Source organism: Poecilia latipinna, unplaced genomic scaffold (assembly GCF_001443285.1).
Source record: "Poecilia latipinna isolate Pla-1442-1.1 unplaced genomic scaffold, P_latipinna-1.0 Scaffold228, whole genome shotgun sequence".
Lineage (NCBI taxonomy): Eukaryota > Metazoa > Chordata > Actinopteri > Cyprinodontiformes > Poeciliidae > Poecilia > Poecilia latipinna.
The window spans coordinates 384,384-399,670 of NW_015112844.1; the positions used below are offsets into that span (position 1 = coordinate 384,384).

At 39.8% G+C, this 15,287-nt stretch overlaps 1 long non-coding RNA gene across 1 annotated transcript; it reads right to left on the bottom strand.

Annotated features, from left to right (window-relative positions):
* Positions 1–1,040: 1,040 nt before the first annotated feature.
* LOC106947187 (uncharacterized) lies at positions 1,041–14,078 on the bottom strand. The gene is made up of 4 exons (XR_001424934.1): positions 13,917–14,078; positions 12,963–13,046; positions 10,454–10,560; positions 1,041–1,581 (listed from the first exon to the last, which is right to left on the bottom strand). It is a non-coding gene; the product is annotated as an uncharacterized LOC106947187 (long non-coding RNA).
* Between the last annotated feature and the right edge of the window lie 1,209 nt (positions 14,079–15,287).

Sequence of the window (15,287 nt, forward strand, 5' to 3'; positions counted from 1 at the left end):
ATTTGCTAAATAGAAATGTTGATTGGTTCATGAAAATAAATAGTTGAAAGGGACAGATTTCCTGTTGATGTTAAAAACTCTTTATATTCCAGGATTATGACAGTTTGAAACTTGGCCCACGTTCTTTAGAGTAATAACACTGGTCAGAACTGGAGCAGAAAGTACAACATTTACCTGAAAACTGCCTGACGTGTCATGATTGAGGATTTGGTGAGGTGAGGGAAGACGCAGGCAGACCAAGATAAAGTGAAGATGATGATTTAATAACAATAATCCACAGGACAGACCAACGGGGAGCACAACGAACACGCGACGGCACAGGGAGACAGGCTACACACGACAAGGATTCGACAAGAGACAAAGACAACAGGTAGGACTAAATACACTGGGAGAGTAATCAAAGAAATGAGACACAGCTGGGAACAATCAACAGGGTAGACAGAGACTCACAGGGGAACAGGCACAGAAAAACCTCAAAATAAATACACAGAAAACACAGATCACAACATGAAGTTTTGTTCTTTGAATTTCAACAACATGTAATGCTTTTAAATGTTTGGGCAGGCTTCCTGTTTGTTGGGTCTCCAATCTGTTGTGCTTAAACGTTTCTCCACACCTCCTACCATTTAATGGAAAAAGCAACATATACTTCATGAGTTGATGCTGTGAACTCAAAAATGAAGGTGCAGACTTCCTAAATGCCCTGACGCCCGGCTTCGGTCTTCCATACACGGGTTGACTCTTCTGCAGCTTTGTGCTGCATCCAGCTGGACTCTTTTTTCATATTTTAGCATATTTCTCAATTGTTGACAAGCAAATTCACATTTAGAGTAAGTGCTTACAACTAAAATCAATTCCTGGTGGCTTAAAGCGTATGACTAAGGGGAATTATTACACATAGATGTGATAAAGTGACAAAGGTAATCCGTGAGGAAAAAGAAACTGCAGAGAATATTTTCTAGAAGTGGAAAAAGTTCATATTTTTAGTTACTGCAAAAACCTCCAACCTTTTCCACAAAGTAAATGTAACACCCTTTTATGTGAAGGAAATGAATTTTTATTAACATAAATTTATATTTTTCATCAGCATTTTACTCAAAATGTGCTCCATTAATATTGCCTGAAACCCCCCAGCTGCTACATTAGTGGTGAAATAGCCTTTTTACATTTTATGCAGCATAAAAAATGCATACAAATGCAAGTTACAGTTATTGCACACAATTGCAAGCTGGTATTTTGACTAAACCAGGCAACCTTTCTAGCGATTCATTTTATTAATTTTAAGCACGTTAAAAGAACCTTCTAATTTGAGATTTTGCCTAAAAACCTATTTATTCTCAAACTTGTTCATTGACAAATTTTAGGACAGCAGACGGGATTTGGTGCAGAAAATCCCCTCCTCCATTTTCCCACAACACTAAAAACAACACTGACAAAACCAGCAGGAAACGTCTGACTCTGGTTTCATGCTTTCTTTCTCAAACGTTGCTACTTCTGCTAAACTCTGTTTGATGAAAAATTACTCTGCAGGAGCGCACAGGCCTGCATGCTGAAATGAAATCTGTGATGAAGCATCGCTACCTGTTGAGTTGAAAGTGACAAGAAAAAAGGAGATGTGAGCAAAGACAAATTACACAACGCTGATGGAGCAGCCCAAGCTCCACCATTTATCAAAATAATTAACTATAATCTGCGCTTTCCGCAGAGAAAGGTGGATGATGAAGGGAAAGCAGGACTATCTAAAAAATACCTTTAATTTGAAGTAAAATACTTCAGTTTATGTGTCTCTTACTTGCAATCAAATATCGTTGTGGAGGAATATGCTTTCATACTTTTCACACTGGCTTTAATGTAATTGAAGCTTAACTACACAGTGGACTCCTGCCGATTCAAGGTTCAGTATTCACAGATTTTCAGTAGAGCACGACTCCAAGTTATTCACAAAAGAAAAAAATGCCACTTTATGAATTTTTTTGTAGAGCACAGTGCTCCAAAAAATGAAGCTTGGTAAACTAAAATACCTACAGGCACAGTGATACCTGACACACTGTTGACTGGTGGTTTGACTGAAAGGAAGACTTTACATGGCAAAGATCTGAAGTTCGACTGAGGAAGTGGGAGAAATTACTGAAAGAACAGAGAATGTTGGAAACAATAGAAATGTAACAACCCAACAGGAGAAAACCGAAAGAAAACAAGGCAACTATTACTGCCAATGAGGGATAAACAGAAATAACATGAGCAGCTAAAAACAAAACCAAATCCCTAAGTTTATATTTCTCATGAAATTGATGCACCGTCTTTTGTAGAATTAGTAAATTATTGAGCTGATAATTAATTTCCAATATATTAATCATTTTTGAATTACACAAATCTCTTATGTTCAAGACCTAAAACAATAAGATGATCAAATTATTCTTTTTGCCTGAATGCTGCAGTCTTCCTGTTCTGTGTGTAACTTTAGGTGACGGATATCGTCTTTGCTCTGTTTTTTGGTTCTCTTGATACTTTTTCTTTCCTAAAGTTCTATAAGGAACATCTGAGGCCTTCAAGCACAGACTGAGCATAATTATATTTCTTCTGTTTCACAATCATGGTTTATCACATAAACCCCCAAATAAAATACATTTAGGTTTGTGATTTTATCATCATAAAATGTGAGAATGTTTATGAGTCCTTTTGCACGGCGCTGTGCACAAAACACTTATTATTTCTTGTCTCCATCAAGGCTCTCCTCTTGGAAAATTTAAATTACAAGGGTCATCTGACACGTTGACAAAAATACCAAGTCAGCTCACGCCACGTCTCCAGCCAAGTTCCCATTACACATGCTGATCTGCTCGTCTTCATCTATTATTTACAGCCACACGCAGCCAGGGCCATGTAGGCCATTTTATGGGAGTTTAAAATTTTAATACTTCAAAATTCTTGGGTAATTTGGACAGTGACCTGACAGCAGAGAGGTGCTTCACTGCATACGGTCTCAAAGAGATTTACAACCAGCACAGAGGGTAGCCGGCAGCAACCTGCTTCTCAGTGGTCCGGCTGGATGTAACACTCCAACAATTCAAATTAAAGCTGTTTCAGCACAAGTATTATAGAAAAAAAATTAAAAAAAAAGAGAGTCCCCTTGCAGATTTATTCTGTTTTATAATAACTGTCAAGAATAAGCTGAGTAAAAATGAAATATAGTTTTAAAATTAGGATTTCACAAATGCTTCTCTGTTTGCAGAGGGTCACAAATCCATTTCTGAGGTGCTATGACCACAGCGAGTCACAGAGAGAACCACTCTCCCCAAATGGAAAACATCTAACGTTGGTCAACCTTCACAGCAGCAGCCAACCTACCAAATTTACTCCAAGAGGAGAGGTCACAAAAGAACCCAGAAGAACATCTAAAGCACTGCAGACCTCACTTCCCTCTGTTTAGGTCATTGCTCATGATTTAATGGGCAAAACTGGCCTCCATGAGAAAGTTCAGAGGTGAAAACCACTGCTAAAAATAAAAAAAATAGAAAGACTCATGTCACATTTGTCACAGAAAAACAACTTAACATCCTTAGAGGTGACTTACTGTAGGTTAAAACAGCTCTATGATCTATATAAAACATTTTCATTGCATCTTTTTGCTCAAAATCATTCTCAGATAATGAGACTTTATTCTGGTCAGTTCTGTCTATTTTGAGCTTCTTTCAGAATGAGCAGTTTTAGAGTCTTTCGTCACTTTAAATCTAAATAAGCTGCTGCTGGCGATGCCAACCCAACTCAATGCTTACTGTCGCACCTGAAAATGGCTGCAAACACATGTGCAACTTTACAGCCTTACATCTTTCTGCAGAGAAGCAGCGAAGTCAGAAGGACTGTCGTTTTTAAAGAGCCGAAAAGGTAGCGAAATACATAACATCGATAAATATCAATTATCGGCTGTAACACCAATATTAATATTGGATATCTGCACACATTTTCCAATCAGTGCATCTCTAGTTGCTCTTCTTTGCCATTTTTGAAGTAGAAACTTCATATATCTTTCAATGTTATCACAGTTTAGATCTCATTTTGGTACTGCTTAATTTTCCCCTCTTAATTGTTTCCCGAAAAGGTCATGAAGTACTCCTACCTGGAGATTTTTAATTAATGTGTGCATGTATGGAGCAGTTCTGGTTTCACAGTTTTCGAGCACCTCTGCCTGAAACCATTCCCATATGACCCTGACCTTTCCAGAACCTACTGGAATCGCGGCGTGCTGACTGCCAATTAAAAAAGAAACAAAGCAGGCAAAGGGAGCACATGGATGTAATTGCCATAAAAACCCTTAAGGTAAACACATGTTCCCACTGCAGGCAGACTAAGTGAGATACAGAGTGATAAGGAAGAGGAGGAGGAGTGAGACTGTTTTTGTACGTAAATAAAGAAATAAAAGCAGAGGAGAAGGGAGTCAAACTGCAGAGGCAGGCTTGCATGTGAATGTGTTGTTAATTTGGGCTCTTTTTAATTAGCTCTTGTGTCACAGAGTGGGCTAATGGGGAGCCCTGAAGATCTGGGCAGACTGGCAGCCTGAAAGAGGCCACCAGATTGGCGCGCCTAACCACTGCCTGTCTCAGACATGCAGCTGGGCACTCACATTCCCCCACAGCTGCTGCAGGGGCCCAGAGGTGCTGTTTAAAAAAGATAAAGGCCTGACTGTGGAACACACTTGCTTACTTGTGCTGCTTCATTACTTTTTATTGTCTTTCATTTCAGATTTTTTGTCTCCTGTGCTCAGTCTAATTAAATCATAATCATCTCCTTCTTCTCTCTAAAAGACAGAATCTGACAGTTATTTAAGAAAATGTTGCTCGCTCTCATTCTCTAAGGTAAGATCTCTGTTTACAGAGTTCACACCCGAGCAAGGTTTAAATGTGGTTCTTTGTCTGCTTTGTGTGAGAAACCAGCTGATGTTTAAAGACTTTGACTATTTTATGAGTTTCAGTCTTATAAAAAAAAAAGAGAAGGTGCGAGCAGAGACAACTCTGTGCGAACGCAAACAGCGCATGCCCTGATGGAAAGTGCAAATAAGAGCCTAACTGCTTCAGTTTTCAGAGGGGATTTATGACATGCCGTCTTATTATCTGGCGGTGGGATTACTGCCATACGCTCCACTCCACAATAAAGAGGTGCCATGCCACATAAAGCCCAAAGTGTTTCCTGACACAGTCCCCTGCACTTTCAACACAGATTTAAAGGATGACTACACTGTTCCACTATTTTGAGGGGTTGACAATGAGTTAGTCGCCCTAAGCCTAATAGACCCGCTCAACGCTTCTGTTGGTTCGCGTCACACTTGGAGGATCAGGACAATCAGAAGGTCGGGAGAACGTGCCAATTTCCCTTTGGCTACATTGAATATGGTGAGTCTTCTGTCTGAAATGGGTAAAAAACTGGTTTGCTGGTAATGTAGCAAAGTGCCTCATCGGGGAACTTTCTGTTCTGGTCTCAACAACCATTGGTCCAGTCAAAGTATATTCTTACCAAGCTCTACCTGGGATTTCTACTCTACCCTATTCTGTTGTTGGTCTAAATTATTAATTTTCTTTGTTCAATGTTTGCTTTTATTTTAAGCAAAATGTGAAGTCAGAGAAAAACACAGACATCAACTCATCTTTCTGTTAAATTCAAATTAAGATAACTCCTTAGAAAATAAAGATTATCTCTCTTTCAGATTGATTTTGATGCTTATTTTTATGAAGCTATAAATACATCTGTACTTCAACTACAGATACCAATGAAATTGGTCTGGGCCAGGAGAATAAGGGTCTCCTACTGGCTGACTGACAGCAGGACATAAAGAAGATGTGTTTGAGTTGAAGAGCGCTGATTAAAATACTGTGCAGCAGGAAACGCTATCTAGCAGTCTGATAGAGTCTGGGGAAATATAAAGCAGTCACCAAAGCTAACAGGAGCCAGTATGTGTTTTTTTTTTTTTTTTTACCCCGTTAATTAACGAGGACGTCTTTAGGGCTGTGAAGATGAAGGCTATGAATTCAGGAAGGATCCAGAAACATGTCAAAGAGGTGTCAAAACTGTGTTTCTCCAACTGGGAGGACGACTCTCCAGTGAAGAAATTTTCTCTGCATTGCGGAGAAGTAATTGCAAGGTGTGAGCCATATTTCCTGAGGCTGTAGGACAGGTAACTCGCTCGTCTGCCAGTAGAGCTGTTTGATCTACTAACTTTGATCACACAGAATGCAGAGTTGGCCAGTCTTATATGAGTGCATAACAGAGTACGAGTATGCACATAGTTTCCTCTTCTACATTTATTTATTTTAAATTCTAGATAAAGCACCTCTTTGATTGCATCTTGTGGTTGTGTTTGTGTCTTCAAGCCATGACCTTCAGACTGCACTGGAGTGGTTTTCAACTTACGGTGAAGCTCCTCTAAATCTAAGGGCAGAGCCGTTGGTTTGGCTTATGGACGGACGGACGGACGGAGGGACGGACGGACGGAGGGAGACGGACGGACGGATGGAGGGACGGACGGACAGACGGACGGACGGACGGACGGACGGATGGCCTAAAACCCCAGTAGTCATTTCTATAATTCATATTTCAACCAGCCTTCCTTAATGCTGCACACTAAAATAGAAATAATGGATTTCCTGCTCCTTTTTCCTCATCGCCACCTCTACCTGCAAACAGCCCACCCACACACAGAAGTTCACACAGACACAAACTGTTCTGGGCCAGACCAGCTGCATCAGTGGACTGTGCAAGCTCCAGGCTTCTAATTGGCCCCATTTCTCCTCCTCTCATCTCGCTCTTTGTGCTCATGAACGCACCAGCTATTCTGTCTAATGCATAATTCTTAAAAGGGCAGATACACTTTCCTCATCCTCACACGGTAAAACTGCCTAAATGAAAACAAAACCAAAAAAAAAAAAAAAGAGCTATAAGGGCAGTGTCTTGAAAAATGTGTGTGAGAAAGACTGACAGAATGAGGATGAGATGGAGAGCGGAGACAGACAGAGAGTATGCGCTGGCTGGCAGCAAACTGTGAAGCATGAAGGGCGCCCATTGAAAGAGCCGTTTCAGGCGTCTCATGGAAACAGTGTTGTGTGAGAAAAGGGGCCACATAGAAAACAGAGACTCTTCAAACCTGATTGTGGCACGCACTGCTTGGAGCTATAACACTTATGCCCCGCCCCCTGTCCCGGCTGGCCAATCAATGAGCCTATTACTGTGATGTATATTACTAGAAGTTTATGCTGCAGAGTTTGGCTGCTGTAGCTCTGAGATGGTTACTGTTGATTTTAAAAGACCGTTGGCACACTCTCATGTCTGCCCACCCTCCCTTATACCATCTACTGCAGAGCCAATTTGCTAATGGATGCAGCAACCTTGTGATTTACTGTTGTCAAAGATGCGCTCCAAGTAAAATGCTCTAAATGATTTAAGTTTGCGGGCGAAATTTACATTTGAAAGCCAGCCCACTCTGAAGAGTGCCTCACATCAAATATGCAAAGTTGATTATCTGCAGCTTCCATTTAGTGCTTCTAAATTACTGTTCTAGCCCTTTCAGTGATATTAAACTCTGCATGGATTGCCTGTAGTTTAGTCTGTGATTCGGCTGCTGATGGAAATTAAAACAGTGAGCAGCGGTGCAGCAAAAAGCAGAAGTCCTCCAAGACAGACAACTTTTCAATATTCCCTAAAAGTAAAGTTAATGTCTAGTAAATTGGGATGTTATGTGACAGAGCAACACCATGTGGCACATTTTAAAGAAGTAAAGGAAAAATGACTCATTGTTTTCTTTCTTTTCCAGGGATGAGTCTTACATTTGTGGTGTTCAATTGTTTTCTGCAAACCTTTTTACTCAGAGACGTGTAACTATGACGCAGTGCAATGCAGTGATATAATTTGGAGTGGCATGTTTCAGGTGGATTCATTGAGATTTAGGCTTCAGCACAAGGGTATTGTTACGTCTTTCCTGCTGCACAGTATTTTAATCAGCGCTCTTCAACTCAAACATATCTTCTTTATGTCCTGCTGTCAGTCAGCCAGTAGGAGACCCTTATTCTCCTGGCCCAAACCAATTTGCTTGGAATCTGTAGTTGAAGTAAAGATGTATTTATAGCTTCATAAAAAATAAGCATCAAAATCAATCTGAAAGAAAAATAATCTTTATTTTTCTAAGGAGTTATCTTAATTTGAATTTAACAGAAAGATGAGTTGATGTCTGTGCTTTCCTCTGACTTCACATTTTGCCTAAAGTCATTTTCACCATTTAATAAAAAGGTACTTACTAAAGAAAGCTTGGCGCTACTGTAGCGTTAACAAGCAGATGTCAATTAACCATCAGGCTGGCCAAAAACTGCAGGCTGATGAGTCCAATGGGCCACGTGCAGCCTTGTGTGCCCAACTCTCACTCACAGAAGAATCAAACAAACAAAAAGTAAAACAGACTGAAATCTGTGTTTTTGTTTGAGGAGCATCATATTGCACATTTTTTATTCATTTATTATGATTTGCTTTTGTCATTTTCTCTCAATGCTCAGGATATACAGCAGCACACGGCCTTCTCACTTGTGTGGGCTTGTCAGATCTATATCCTGCTATCTATCTGACCCTCTTTAACCAATGTCAATGGAGAGTTACTGCAGACAGAAATGTGCAGGAATATCTGTGTAAACTCCCCATGGTGTCTGCTGATAAAACCGGCTCTGACTCCATCATTTAAGTGATCCAGATTGTGTGTGGCTGCAAAAACGAATAAATAACACTCTCATTGGAAAGTTTCTAACACTTTGTGCATTATCCCACTTTGCAATTTTTGTATTTTTGGATCTTCCAAACGCTTTGGCACAAAGTGTGCATTCACACCAGCCATGTTTAGTCCACTTTAATCAAACTCCAGTCCATTTGTCTAAAAAGTCTGGTTCGTTTGGGGAGGTTTGAAAGCGTAATTGAACAAAAAAGAAAACACTGGTCTGCCTAAAAGCCCAAGTCTTGATTGGGTTGAAGTGAACTCTGGCACGGTCCGACTGCATATGTGGATGCCAGTGGACCAGAGACCACCGCTTCTAAAAGCAGGAAGCAAAGTGCAAAGCATTCTGGGTAAATACAGCCAAAACAAATGTGAGAGTCTAGCGCTACTGGGAGAAATGGCTTACAGTCTTTTACCAACACCAAAATAGAACTTCTGCAACCGCTAAAATCTGACGCTACTCCATTTTTGTATAGATTTTGCGAAGAAGGAAGTTGCACTTGTGTCTTCCTGTCATTTAATTCTGTGGTTCTTGGTGCAGCACCACCACAGGTGAGGAGGGGAACAGGTTTTTCAAAGGGTTTGGTTTGTTTGACACAGTGCAGTGTCTGAAAATGTAACAAACGTTGAAAGTTTGGGGCTAGTTGAACCGAGTCTACCAGATTATCAGGTGTGATTACACTCTAAAATGCTTTTGAAACAATTCAGAGAAATATAAATGTGGAAATTTTAATATCTGATTCCCTTTCTCAAAACCCAAGTTTTGCATTTTACCAGAACTTCATAGTAGAATAACATTAAACAGAAAGCATTCCAGATGTTATACGTTTGACTGACAGGTGAACCTGTTCAATTCAGGCTGAATGTATGAGTCTCATACTGTGTAGGCCCAACCTGTGGCTGTGGACTGAGAGACATTTGGAAACTGTCAAGGGCCCGTTAGAACCCACTGAGTGGCCCTCAGGCAGCGCCTCAGGGTCTCCCTACCAGCCTACGCAGCAACACAAATGGACACACATTGACTCAACATGGTTCAGTTCAGACTAAAATCCACTGATTCCACCACAGAAAGGCTGTGTTGTTCAGGAGTGACGTCATTTTCCATTTTATGGCTCAGCACCGACTGGAGCACTTTTTAAATGTCATTAGTCAGAAAAAAATAACCAACACTGATCAAATCAGCAATTATTGGCTGCATGAAACTGGCCAATTTCCATTCTGTGCTGGTGGATGTGAAGGATATATATCATGTTCTCGGCCTCAGGTTGAACATTATATGAGCAAATTGCAAAAACTTACTTGAGTAAAATTTATGGATTGTCTACCAACTGTGAGTAACTTCACTGAATGGAAAGCAAACTTGTTTTAAATAAAAATTCACCAAAAGCTTCTTAAGTTTTATGTTGAAATAAATTGGTTTAGATATTTTTTTTTCTTATTTTGTTGTTTTGTAATTATATTTACATTAATTATTTTCATGTTGGTCTTTAAAATATAAAAATTTACATGTAACTGTATTTTGGTCAGTCTGATTATGTAATTTTTAACTATCAAATTATTGATGTGTTGATCAGTCACTCTGCACTAGAGGAGCCTTTTTACCAATTTCTTTTTTACTCTTACTTCTTAAATGGCTACTTTTTACTTTTGCTAGAGTAAATATGTGTTGAAGTAGTGCTACTCTTTCTTAAGTACAAATTTTGGACACTCTACCCGCCTCTGGTCCTGATGATGTCAGTTCTTCCTTCAGTCCAGTTCATTGTTGGAGCCAAAGCATCAGCTTCTCAGACCAATCAGCAGGCCAAACCATCAGTTTAGCTCTGGAACAAAAACACAACAAATAAAGCAAAACTTTGGTGGAAAAGCTGCAAACAATTTCAACTTCATACTCAACCATTAGTCTTTTCTTCCTCTGCTTTGCTTTGACAAGGCAGACATTTACGATCAAATGTAGAAATTTGATATCTGACTGCCTGCCTTTCTTTTCACACTTTCACTCCATGTTAAAATGCCTCATTAAACTGCAGGGATGAAGATACAGTATCAGAAGCTATTTGCCACGGCTTTCCCCGGGAAAAGGGATCCTATTGTTAGAAACAGAGAGAAAAGTCTGTCAGGGCCTTCAGACAAGATATAATACAGAGCTCTGCCACCGCCGTGCTGTAATCTACAGTGATGTAGTTGGGCTAATGGATGTCTGACCTGCAACAGAGCTCACTGGGAGCCATGCAAAAAGGCACAGCAGTGGAAGCGAGGGAGAGAAAGAAAGGGATGGCAGGAAAGAAGGAAAGAGGAAGCAAGCAGGAGCAAGATAAAGAGGGAGAGATGAAGGAGAGAATGGCTTGAAATGTTCTGACAATGAAATGTCTCCAGTAATTGTTCCTGCAGTGATAAATGGTGTCCCATTGTATGGAGGGTCTTCTTGTCCTTGGGAGTCAAAGAGATGACAAGAGGGGAGGGGAGGCAAAGATGGACTGGCAAAGCAGCAGAGAACTTGGTTCACCTGCAAGTAGGCAACTTTCTGAAGGTGATGGTGCGTGGTGTGTGTGTGTATAAGCATGTGCCTGTATATGTATGTTTCTTTATTTCTGCCGTCTCTGTGTCGTCATGCCTATTGGCTGAATGTGTCAAACCATTCCCTAGTAAAGGGAACCAGCAGGCAGCGCAGTTGCAAGCAGGGTTCGTGCCCTTGGGGATGAGACTGACAGAATAAAAACACATCATAACACTGCAGTAATATTCCCTTGACAAGACGCTGAGAGCACTTTATGCCCCAGAGAGTTTTTTTTTTTCTTTTCGCTACCATGGATTGGGAAAAACATCATTTACCATGCTGTGACATTTCTAAGAGGCATAATCACTTCAAAGACAATTGTCATTCTGTGTTTTGCTCATTTGATTATAATTAACTTGCATTTTTAATAGATCTGTTTAAATGCCTAACTTACATGAAGTGCTTGTAATTAGTTACATAAAACTGAATTATGAAGTTATTCTTCTACTGTACAAGTAATAAAACATAGATAATTGAGTTTTTTATTACAAAAAACGTCCTAAAGATGGTTTTATCACAGTATTTATTGTTTAATATCGGAAATTATATCTAAGCTTTAACCAACTGCCATTGTTAAAGAGATGTGACCACATCAAAATAGATGGCATTCACAACATATTAAAGAGCAGGAACTCTTACCTCTCTGAAGTTCAGTATTTCTGAGTGGACCTATTTGTAGATTATTCTGTGGAACATTACACAGAAAATTTGCCTATTCATGGATGTTTGTTGCACATATCTTGAATATTTGAAAGACAACGGAGCTGAGGAAACTGAGCCGCAATGCTAACCGGCGCTATTAGCTGGCATTTGCAAAGCAGCTAATCCAGGATTGCCAAACCGAATGTAAGGATGTAAGCTTTTACAGTAGTGCTACGACGGTTTCCAATGTGCGATTTAATGCATGCTAATGTATATTTGGTGTTTGAAGTACTAAAATAACAGGCTACCAGCGTTTTTTAAAGGGCTCCTCAAGTTTTAGCTGAGTTTTGCTATAATCAGGTCCTTAGAGAGGTCAACTCACTTCATTTTTAGTTAAGGAAGAAATAAATAATTTTTGACATTTACCATAATTATTTTCTAAAGGCAATCACAACAGCACCAAGGAAAACAGCGCTACAATGCTTCCAGCATTTACCTACAGCTCGCCTGCTGCACTAGCTGTGTAGTTTGCTGTGCAGCAATGGCCTAAATAACCTTTCTTTCATTAAAACCACAGTCAGCCTTACTTTGTTCCATGTATTGCTAACCTGCATTTTCAAACAGGTGCATAAAACATAACAGAGTGGTCTAAAAAGCTGAACAGGAGTAGCAGCCATTTGTGCACCAACAGGACAAAAAGAAAATCGGAGTAAGCCTTTCAGCCGAGGGAAAGATTTCGAAGCCAAGAGGAGGAAGACACACTGTAAATGCTACAGAGACTGCAGAGCCTGGAGTTAACCATGACTCACATTAATCACCAGCGGGCCTTGTACACTGCATACGAATGTGTGTTAATGACGATCCTCCCCCTTGCACCATAGTCTTACCTTCAGCTGAAAAGGAAACACAGAGCCAGATGTCACATAAACCACTCTTCTTTTCCACAACAGTGTGTTTTGTGCAGCGCTTTTGCGGTTCTTACTCTGCTTTTCCACAGGAATCTTGCGTTCTCTTCGTCTCACTTACTTCTACTATGGCAGTGAAAATGCAGCCCACAAAACGACATGTGCGCCGCAGCGCTCATCTGAGTGTGCTTGCATCCACTCTGAGCTAGGACAGGTCCATGCCACCCAGAAAGAAAAAGGTTAGACTCATTATACAGATTAAACCTGTAAATGCAGTGTCATTGGTGTAATCGATGTGCCACTTCATTGCAGTGACTTATTGATCAGTCCTGTCTGGGGGTCGTACACAGTGCATTGGTTTAGCTTTGGTAGGAGAATGGAGTGCATATCTAGAGCACCTGGACTCTTCGTAAAACAAAAACAATGACGAACATCACTTAGAAGTTCACCACTGTGATAGTTTCTTCAGGTCTTTCACTACATGCTCCTGCTTTTTAATTCAGCCAGCGAATCGATGTTAGAATGAATTATTAAAACATTAGCATGTTGGGTAACAAGGTGTTTAAAACATCTCTCAACTATCTGTCAACAGTTTTTCCATGCAGCTCTCTGCAAAATCCATGTACTTTTATTTCTTGAAGATATACAAGTGAAAAAAAAAAGAGGGAACAGCCAAATTTTACATTCTCTTCATCACATTAATTGCAACTGATAAAGAGCTGGCAAGCCTGGTAAAAGCTTTGAAAAGCCTTAAAACAGATGAATCTGTTATTGCAGCAGCATAAGCTCACACATTAGTGAAAATGTTAGAGAAATCCAGCCAGTTTGAGCAATTTCATTCAGCAGAAAAACTAAATCTTTGGTGTCTTTGGTTGGCACCCCATATTTTGTACTATAAACTTTTTCCATTTTGCTTATGTTCTCCTGTAACAACCTTCTCAAGGCTGGTGCATATGGCATTAAGAGATATATACCTAAGTCATCCAGAATCCTGAACCCTCTCATGGTGTTTCTTCTCTGCAGGTAACCGGAAAAGTTCCCCACATGATTTAGGTGTAGAGATGGAAATGTTTACCTGAAGTTGATTCTGGTTGCTTTAACAGACATGATCGCCAAAGAGAAGAATTTTCCTAGAATGGTTCTATTGTGACTGTATTTTCCTGGTTATTTTAGTCTTTTTAATGTGCATAAGGAGATCGTCTGTTGCTCTTCTTCTACGCAGTTTGCTAAGGAGTTCAGCACTGCCCCCTGTCAGTGTGAAGCAGTATTTTCTTCATCATGCACATTTATCAGAAAGACTAAATACGTCTTTCTGTTGTTTTATTCTTTTAAAACATTAGACAGATTGTGGAACATCAGCATATGTAGCAGTATAATCATATATGCATCAGACATTTCCAGCTACCTTCATCATTCATTGTGTGAGACACAGAATCACCAGAGGTGAAGCACAGCTCATCACTTTTTTTGAACAATAAATGCATAAATTCAGTGATTTTTGGCCATGAAAATGATGGAATCATTCAGAAAAAAAATTTATAGAACAGGCAAGTGGACAAATTGATTTTCTCATCATTGTTAGAACTAATTTCACTGCCTCCTCTCATTAGCTGTAGTGAGGTCAGGACTTTGATTCAGGACCTGGTGGGAAAATAACAAATTAGCACATGAGTAAACACAGGCCACAAAATGATCTGTGGAATAAGACACTAAAGCAAAAACTAAAATAGTTCAAACCAGTACACAAAGCACCAAATGGAAAAAAAAAAACTAAGCCTCTGAACACAAAAAAGAACGGAAAGGAATCCAAAACAGTCACAACCCCCAAATGATTTAAACACAAAACCACAGAGACAAAAAAACACAAAAACCAAGGGATCACAACATTACAACAGATGATGTGTGTTCTTGGAGTGTTTTCATCTTCTGGTGTAAAAACTAGCATTTCTTGGTTGTACATGGATCCCTAAATGTCTTTGGACCGACACAAGGTTGTACCGACCAGCCCTCAAAGAGACACTCGATTTAAAGGACACAAATCTGTCCGTTTTGAAAATAGCGGACAGAAATGAGGTTCTGTGTTACGTCATATTTATTCCCCAGGGAAGCAGAATGTCTACTCAACTTAAAGTACAAATTAAAAAAATGCTTCAGCTCTGTAGGAATTGAACACAGTTTTAATTTTGTCAAAATTAATCATATCTTAACATTCAATTTCTCTTTTCTTATAATATAAAAACTGACTGAATAAATGTACTCCAAGTCAATGAATTATTTTTACGTTTGAGGTTATGCAGTAGACCAGAGGTTCCCAAACTGTGGGGCGCGCCCCCTAGTGGGGGCGCCGTGCCATTGCAAGGGGGGCGCGGGAAGCCGTCTGGATGGATAAAAAAAAAAAAAAAAAAAAAAAAAAACGCTGTATGGGTGGGGTTTTTCCTTAACATGG